Source organism: Cibotium barometz, chromosome 41 (assembly GCF_041138505.1).
Source record: "Cibotium barometz isolate CiBa-2024 chromosome 41, ASM4113850v1, whole genome shotgun sequence".
Taxonomy (NCBI): Eukaryota; Viridiplantae; Streptophyta; class Polypodiopsida; order Cyatheales; family Cibotiaceae; genus Cibotium; species Cibotium barometz.
The window spans coordinates 42084846-42094298 of NC_141086.1; positions in this window are offsets into that span (position 1 = coordinate 42084846).

A 9453-nucleotide genomic window follows, 5' to 3' on the forward strand; every position below is an offset into this window, starting at 1 on the left:
AATGAAAATTACACGGTAAACAATGAATGAAAGAACCATAAGATAAACATTAACAATGATAAACAACATTGGTAAAACTATATCAACTTGCTCCTACAGTAGTGATTATGATGGTAAACATTAACAATGGTAAACAATGAATGGACCTTCAATGTCATAAAACCATTACAAATATGTCATAACTATTTGCATAATCATTAAGATACATCATTTTAAAAATCATTATCTATTCTATCATCCTCATTAAGATCACTAGTCCCAAAGAGATCTATGTCTATGTACATTTCAGCATCCTCATCATTAAAAGTCCCTTGATGAAGGATGTCTTCATCATCTATGTCTTCTTCCTCAACTTATTTTTCAGCTTCCTTGGTTTGCACCTCTTCATTTGGATCTTGCTCTAGTTGCTCCTCTTCATTTGCTTGCTCCTCTTCATTGTTGATATCGGCTTGTTCTTGCTGCTCTCCATTACCCTGTGCATCCACATCACCTTGTTGTAGCTCAAATTCTTTAAAAATTTGCTTACTGCGGGGGGCGACTTGAACCACAAACAGCCAGCGTGGATCTTTTGGATCCGCTTTAAAGACAACCTGCTCACAATGCTCTGGGCGCACAAAAGTATCTTGCTGATCGGTCCATACCTTTGTGGAGTCCACTTGGATGAGGCCACTCTTGTCTCTACGTACAGTTGCATGTGGCCCATTCATGATTACCTTGAACCACTTCACATCAAAGATAAACAACTCAAAACTTCTGAAGCCAACCTTTAATATATCTTGAATGGTTCCAAAGTAATCAAGCATTCCAGTAATTGTGTTATCATCACTTGCACTTGCACGACTTTCTTGAACAAACTGTGCTGTGACACCACAATCAAAGGTTGCTCTTCTTTGGTCTATTCGTTCTACTCGAAAATGACGTCCATGTGACCAAAACGCCCCATATTTGTGATACTACAAATATCACAAAAAGTTTGTTGATGGAGAATCAAACACAGAGACATGTAGAGAAAAAAATGAGAGACATGTAGAACTTAAACACTTACATGCCAATCGCATCCTTTTGTAAGCTCCTCCTCCTCCTCTGTTATAGGTAAACCAGCACGTTTGGCTTCTAAAATTGTAGCTTCTAGCCATCTACCTGTGGGAAAGTCCGGAAGAGCTTGCATATCTTCTAGATATGGGAGATTTCTTGTAGTGCGATTCCTTCTGAAACTTAAACGATCTTGTACTCGCTGTCGCTTGAGAGCTTCATATGTCTCAATCCACTTCTCCATTACATGAGAGTTCAAGATGCAAAATTTGTTGATTTTTTCTCTCAAAGTGTTATCCATCTTTCTCTTAATGCCTTGGCCTTGAGGTTCCTCACCAATGACTCGCCTGTTGGACTCTTGAGACCATAGTCGAGGTATCTCTGGATTTGAGGAACTTAAATATTCAGTGATGTAAACAAGGGACTCTTGTATCAGCCACCCTTCTGACATACTACCCTCTGGGCGAGCCATTTGGCGAACAAATCCCTTTAATGTCTTCATAAACCTCTCCAAAAAGAACATCCATCTTGAATAGACTGTTCCAGCAACTGCAACCTCATCTACAACATGAACTAGCAGATGCATCTGGATTGTTAATAAACTTGTAGGGAAAAACTTCTCTACCATGCAGACTGCCTCTATGGAGTTTAAACGCGCTGTCTCCAAAGTGTCTCTCTTTATCTCTTTTGAAGAAATCCAACGCACCAATGTGCCAATCTTATAGATAGTAGCTCTAATGTCTTCACAGTGAGGCAATCTTTTATTGCTATGGGTAGCACAAATTGTAGAAACTTGTGCCAATCATGACTCTTGAGACCACTAAGATCATCATCCTTTGTAAATGCACTTTTCAAGCAATGTATACAACCTGTAGGAGTCCGAAACTCTGAAATTGTCCTCTTGACTTGTTGTTCCTCCATCTTGTTAAAAACCCATGGGGCTCTTGGAAGTAGCACCTTTCCATTGGGTCTAGTGCGAGCCCACAACTCTTGCATGCAACCAATCTCTTCCAAGTCATCCCTTTGGCCTTTAGTATCCTTTTTTCCTGTCATGGTCTTCCACAGAATGTCAGCTACATTCTTGAAAATATGCATCGGGTCAAGCAAATGGTTTATAAGGAGATCACCCCAATAGGGGAGTTGGTGAAAGATAGAGAGCCTCTTCATCCCAGGACATGCCAAGTTTCCACATTCCTCCCATTTGATCTTCCAATCGCTTGCCTTCAATGCACTTGGAGGAGTTCTTCCTAGATTACCATCCCGCAATTCATGATTTTCTGGAAGATACCTAACATGTCCTTGGTAGACATTCTTTCGTAATGCTTTTGAGTATCTTGAATCAAGTCGAGGACCACATACAGGACATGCATTGTAACCCGATATAGACAAACCTGAGCATTCTCCATAGCCAGGCCAATCATGCATTGTCCACATGAGAATACCTTGCACAGTTGTAAGTCTTTGGCCACTCTGCTGCTTTGACATGTCCTTCACTTCAATTCCGTTCCACAAGGTGCGTAACTCATCAATAAGTGGTGCCAAATATACATCCATGTTCTTCACCTTGTACTTTCCTGGAACTATTAATGAGAGCAACAGATGACCTTTCTTTATTGCTAACCATGGCGGAAGATTATAATTCACAAGGCAAACAGGCCATGTGCTCCATGAAGAGCTCCTTAAACCAAAAGGGTTTACACCATCCATTGCTAGGCCAAGACGGAGGTTTCTAGGTTCTTCCTTAAAAGCCGGCCATTTCTCTTCAATGTGTCTCCATGCGGGTGAGTCAGCAGGCACACGCATCACTTCATCTGTGGATGAGTTGTGGCATGCCATGTCATCAAGCTTGCTATTGATTTGCACCTGAACATGCTTTTTATCCTTGGGATGATTGGAAAGTGCCTGAGAACCTTTACCGGGACAGCTTCCCCCTGAACATCTTCTCTATATCTGTTAGAGCCACAATGGGGACATTCTTGCAAATGCTCATATTCATGGCGGAAGAGGCAACAATCATTGCGACAAGCATGAATATTATTGTAATCCATGCCTATGGATTTCAATAACTTCTTCGCATCTGCACGAGATGGAGGCATCTCGTTGCCAGGGGGCAATATTTGATCTTTCAAAAGCCTGCAAGTATGGCAATATCTGATCGTTACTATTAAGATTTTCTCAAATACAAGTTGATAATTTAACATTTCAACAGTAGGTGTAATCTCCAAAAAAAGACCTTACTTGAATAGTTCAGTGACACTTGTATTAGACCATCCAAAAATTGACTGCAAATTTAGCATCGTAAGAGATGCACGCAATACAGATATATTGGCACCATTGTATAGTGGAAGGCGTGCAAGTTTACGCATGGCCTCTTCCTCTGGTTCATAATTTGACCGTTGAGAATGTCGTGGTTGATGATCTTCATGTTCATGCTCCTCGAAGAGAGCTTCTTGTTGCTCGATGAAGGCATCCAGCATTTCTTCCATTGGACCTTCTTCCATTTCCTGACCTTCTTCCATTCCCTCGGGTGCTGTTAATTGAGCTCCATCTGTCACTCCCTCCTGCGATATCCTCATTCTTTGTTGGGGACGAGAATTCACAGGCACAATGTTATCAAGATGTGGCTGCACACTTGCTTGGTTGTACGATTGAAACCGTAAATTTTGCAAGCGCTCCATTGGAAATATGCCAGCGTCATGAACATGCTCATTGCAAATCCTTCGTTTTCGAAAGATTTGGTACTTACATCGCATGCATGGACACGCTATTCTCTCTTCAAGATTGAGAGGCTCCATCTAGCAGGATAACATGTATATGCAGCTCATTAAACACAAATCAGCTTATCTCCTCTCCATACAAAATTAAATAGAATTTGAACAAGGATGGAGAGAGAAGCTATCTCTATTCATAAATAGCTGTTTATAAAGGCCTTATGCAATAATCTAAATGCATATTATAAGTATAAGCTTGCATAATAAGGCTGCAAGACTTATGCATAAGCTCTATGCATAAGCCTTATGCATAAGTCTTATGCATAAGCCATATGCGTAAGCTCTATGCATAAGCCATATGCATAAGTCTTATGCACACGCTCTATGCATAAGTCTTATGCATAAGCCATATGCACACGCTCTATGCACAAGTCTTATGCATAAGCCATAAGCTCGGACCTAATCCCAAAAACCCTAGGATTGAATTAGGGTTTTGTAAATTCCGCCAGAGTCTCCTTTGTAATTGGAACCAAATCTCAAATGAAAATGCAACTTCTTAAAACTTGTACGCAATACTCTTTGTATCACACAATGTCATGAAAGATCATATGCACTCTTTGTCCATCAAAGCATTTGCAATATCCACACAATATGACGGAAAAGGGGCCCCATTGCCCAAATGCATCCACAAAGTCGATGGTGAGGATTGTTGAGGACGCGCGTTGAAGCTTGCCGATCTCCCGGCCAAGCTCTTCTCACCCCTTCACCGAGTTTTCCTCCAAGGTGAAGGTTGAGGCCATTTCTTCACACCGGTGTACCTAATCCCCCTTTGTACCGCTTTACCAAGCAATCACGGCACAAAGAGTTCAAGCCATTCTCCCCTTGGCCTCTCCAACCAATGCCAAGGTACCCTCACACATTGCTAGATTCTATAGAAACTTGAAGTGGTAGCAATGGTGAGTGTAGGTACAAAATGATGTGGATAATATCAAAAGATAGAACAAGTTTGTTGGCTTACAAGTATTGAGCATGACTCATGCCCTTTTACAATTTAGAACTCATCAATAAAGCATGGACTCATGCCTCAATCCATCATCCAAAAGCTCCAACACAAACCAACAATTCACAATGCCCTCACCATGGCATTTGCATAAGCATTTGTTAACCACAATCAAGGCATTTGCAATTGCATTTCAACAATCCCTTTCACATAAGCCTTATGCACATGCTCTATGCAATTACGCTCTATGCATAAGCCTTATGCACACGCTCTATGCATAAGCCTTATGCATAAGCTCTATGCATAAGCCATATGCATAAGCCATATGCATAAGTCTTATGCGTACGCTCTATGCATAAGCCATATGCATAAGTCATATGCATAAGTCTTATGCATACGCTCTATGCAAGACTTATGCATAAGCTCTATGCATAAGCTCTATGCTATATGCCTTATGCACTATGCTAACCTTTAATCCCTTTCACATAAGCCTTATGCACACGCTCTATGCAATTACGCTCTATGCAATTACGCTCTATGCGTAAGCCTTATGCACACGCTCTATGCATAAGCCTTATGCATAAGCTCTATGCATAAGCCATATGCATAAGTCTTATGCGTACGCTCTATGCATAAGCCATATGCATAAATCATATGCATAAGTCTTATGCATACGCTCTATGCATAAGTCTTATGCATACGCTCTATGCAAGACTTATGCATAAGCTCTATGCATAAGCTCTATGCTATATGCCTTATGCACTATGCTAACCCTTAATCCCTTTCACATAAGCCTTATGCACACGCTATATGCAATTACGCTCTATGCATAAGCCTTATGCACACGCTCTATGCATAAGCCTTATGCATAAGCTCTATGCATAAGCCATATGCATAAGCCATATGCATAAGTCTTATGCGTACGCTCTATGCATAAGCCATATGCATAAACTCTATGCATAAGTCATATGCATAAGTCTTATGCATACGCTCTATGCATAAGTCTTGCATACGCTCTATGCAAGACTTATGCATAAGCTCTATGCATAAGCTCTATGCTATATGCCTTATGCACTATGCTAACCCTTAATCCCATCACCCACCAATGGTGTAATAAACATGATCTTGTTTTACATGGATAATAGATCTTACCTTGATAACATATATAAACTCTATGAATAAAGAGAATACCTTATGCATAGAAAAATAGAGCATAAGACTTATATGTTATATGTATAAGAGAGTAAAAACATTCAAAAAGCTTTCAACAAGAAGGCTACGCAAGCTCTATGTACAATGTCCATGCAAGCTTTCAAGAAACCTATGCATAGAGATTTTATAAGCTTGTAAGAAACCCATGCATAGAGATTTTATAAGCTTGCAAACTCTATGCATAAAGCCTATGCATAGAGCTTATGCATAGAGATTTCACAAGCTCACAAGCTCTATGAATAGAGCTTATGCATAACGCTTGCAAGAAGGCTATGCATAGAGATTGCAAGCTTATTATAGGTTTTATGCATAGATATTAAACTAATCCTATGTGTAAGCTTACAAGAACCCAAAACTAACCCTAAACCATAAAACAGGGATGCAAAAATTCATAGAAAATAGCATAAACAAGAAAAATCGAAAGAGGATCTACCTCTTTTTTGCAAAGCTGAAGGAGAGGATTGGTGAAAGATTGGTGAGGTGAAAGAGCTGCAAAACAAAATATTAAACAAACTAATTAGTAAATTAAACACAAGAAAAAGAACTAATACAAAACCCTAAAATCTCTATGCATGCATTAGGAGATCTATGCATACATAGAGAGCTCTCAACATGCATAGAGAGCCAAAAAAACACAAAATCCTAAACGTCCTAATTCTTAAATTAGAAAATAAAAGCAATTGCAATAACATATTAGGAGAAGGAGAAGAGGAGAAAAGAAGAAAGAAGGAGAAAAGAGGAGAGAGGAAAAAAGAGGAGAGAGAGAGAAAGAGAAGAGGGAGAGAAAGCACCTTCTTCGCTTGTTCTTGCGCTTCTTTTGCGAAAAAACCAGAAAATAGGCTCTCGGCTGTGAAAAACTTACGAGCGCCGGTATATGCTACGGAATATGCGTCGGAATATACGTCGGTATATGCTACGGAATGTGCGTTGGTATAGGCGTCGGAATAAGCGTTGGTATAGGCGTCGATATACGCGACGGGACACGAAAATTTAAAAAAACCCCGCCATGCTTGTCTCCTCCAACATTACGACGGACATACCGACGTTCGACATTTGCGTCGGTATTTTAGCGTCGGTATGCCCTCAAGCTCTTGTAGTGTCTTCTTTTACAAATTGGATTTATCTCCTCCTTACACATGGATTGATGCTATTGGCCCATAGGAACCTTAATTGGACCATAATCCAAAAATTTCTGAAAATCTAGACCCTTAGGCTAAGGTGCTTTATACACATTTCCAATTAATTCCAATTGCACATTGGAAAATTCTTTTTGAATTTCTGTTTCAGGGGAATTCATCTTAATTATAAGAGATATTTTTCTATCCAAAAATATTCAAAATCTGAATATTCTCTCTCTAGAATATATTCTCTCTCTAGAATATTTTCTCTCTCTAGGTTAAAATAGTTAGAAACAAGGTCTTTATATTTCTGAAGAGGGATTGATTACAGGGGAAGATACTAGACATCAAAAAGGGGGTGGGGGAGGAATCTTACATTGCATACATGCTTAATGCATCTAGATTAATGTATCTATATCTTCCATGCATGCTCTTGCATACATGCTTTATGCATCTAGCTCTTGCGTACCTGCTTAATGTAGACTTAATGCAGGCTTTTGCATCTAGGTCTTGGATGCAAGCTTAATGTAGCTTAATATAGTCTCTTGAATACATGATTAATTCATCTAGCTCTATGAATGCTTCTTGCATACATGCTTAATGCATCTAGCTTTATGTAGGCTCTATGCATCAAGCTCTATGCAGGTTCTATGCATACATGCTCTATTCCGGCTCTATGCATATAGCTCTATGCAGGCTCTTGCATCTAGCTCTTGCATACATGCTTAATGCATCTAGCTCTATGCATGCATTAAGGTTCTTGCATTAAGCTTTATGCATAAGCCTATTCTTATGGCTTATGCATAAGGCCTATGCTCAAGGCTTATGGATAAGACTATGCTTAAGACTTATGCATAAGCTTAAGCACTATAGTCAAGCTCTATGCATAAGGCTTAAGCTTAGGCAAAGAGATTGAAGCTTATTCATAGAGCTTCAAGCTTATGCAAAGAGACTTAAACTTCAATCTTATGCATAAGACTTAAGCGTATTGCAATAAACTAGCATGACCACTGAAAGCATGGAGTGATGACAAGGGTGTAGGAGCACCATCCATGAGCAAGGAGAAGGGAAATATTTCCATGAAAGCTGATCTTGTAATTTAACTAGTACGAGTTAATCGTGATTAGCTATTCACATTGGCCTATATACCATGGCCCCCTTTTCACACATACTTATAAATATCCACCCTACTTGGCCTTTGGCCCATAAGCTTATGTCCCCACTTACACTTGGCCCTTTGGCCCAATACAACTTATGCTTGGCCCTTGGCCTCATATGTACAACTTATGTCCACCGCTTCATTACAAACCATCCCCACCCAAATATGTTTTGTCCTCGAAACATGATCAAAGTAGAACCATATAGTATGGATGGTTTGCATAAGCATCAACATGAATCACTTTACACTTCTTGAACAAATATGTCTAAAAGAGCATGATTTGGGCCTTTGAGACCTCCAAAACTTCATGAAATGCTCCCCAACACATTCACAATCATGGCTAAGAAGTATATATGTCAAGTGCATCCATTTGAACCTCTTTTATGCCTCATAACAGTAAGCTATGTTTTACTATTTTGACTCAAGAATGCACCTCGGATGCATCAAAAAGGTGTTTCATCCCCTCTAACATAGAGATAGGCTACCATATTGCATCATCTCGAGGTAAACCTTTCCACTTGACAAGTTATTCACGCAAAGTGTGATGGATAACACCTTCTTTCTCCCAACACCTTCTCGATTATGTACTCCACCATGCTATCTTCACTCATGGGTGGAAGCTCATCCAATACTTGCACCTCCAGACCAACATATGCCTTCAAATGTGATACGTGAAAGACATCGTGTATTCTTGTAATAGACAGAATTAGCAATTGATAAGACACTTCACCAACTCTCCTAAATATTTTGTATGACCCATAATAATAGTGTGCAAGCTTTGTGTTGGTACTACCTTTAAAAGATCCATGTCGAGTCTTAGGTATCCTCAAGAACACAAAGTCTCCTTCTTTGAATTCCAATGGCCTTTCATGAGCATCTTCATAATGCTTCATCTTCTCTTGAGACTTCTTGATGTTCTCTTTGCATGTTTACAAAAGAGTTTGCATTCTTTCCACTTTATCACTTGCATGTGGATTGCATTCTCTTGCTTGAATGCTACGATTGGTACATGCACCTTATAGCCATACATAGCCTAAAAAGATCGAGCATAAAATAGCATAAAAACATGAGATAGAATAGACATCACCTTCAACACGATATTGGTGTGATCTCCCTCCCCCACCCCCAGAAAGTGTTCGCATACTTCCACATCTTGGGTATTTATGTCTTTATTCACAAAAATAGGCTGCATGCCAAAAATAGTTGTACGCTCTTGCATGG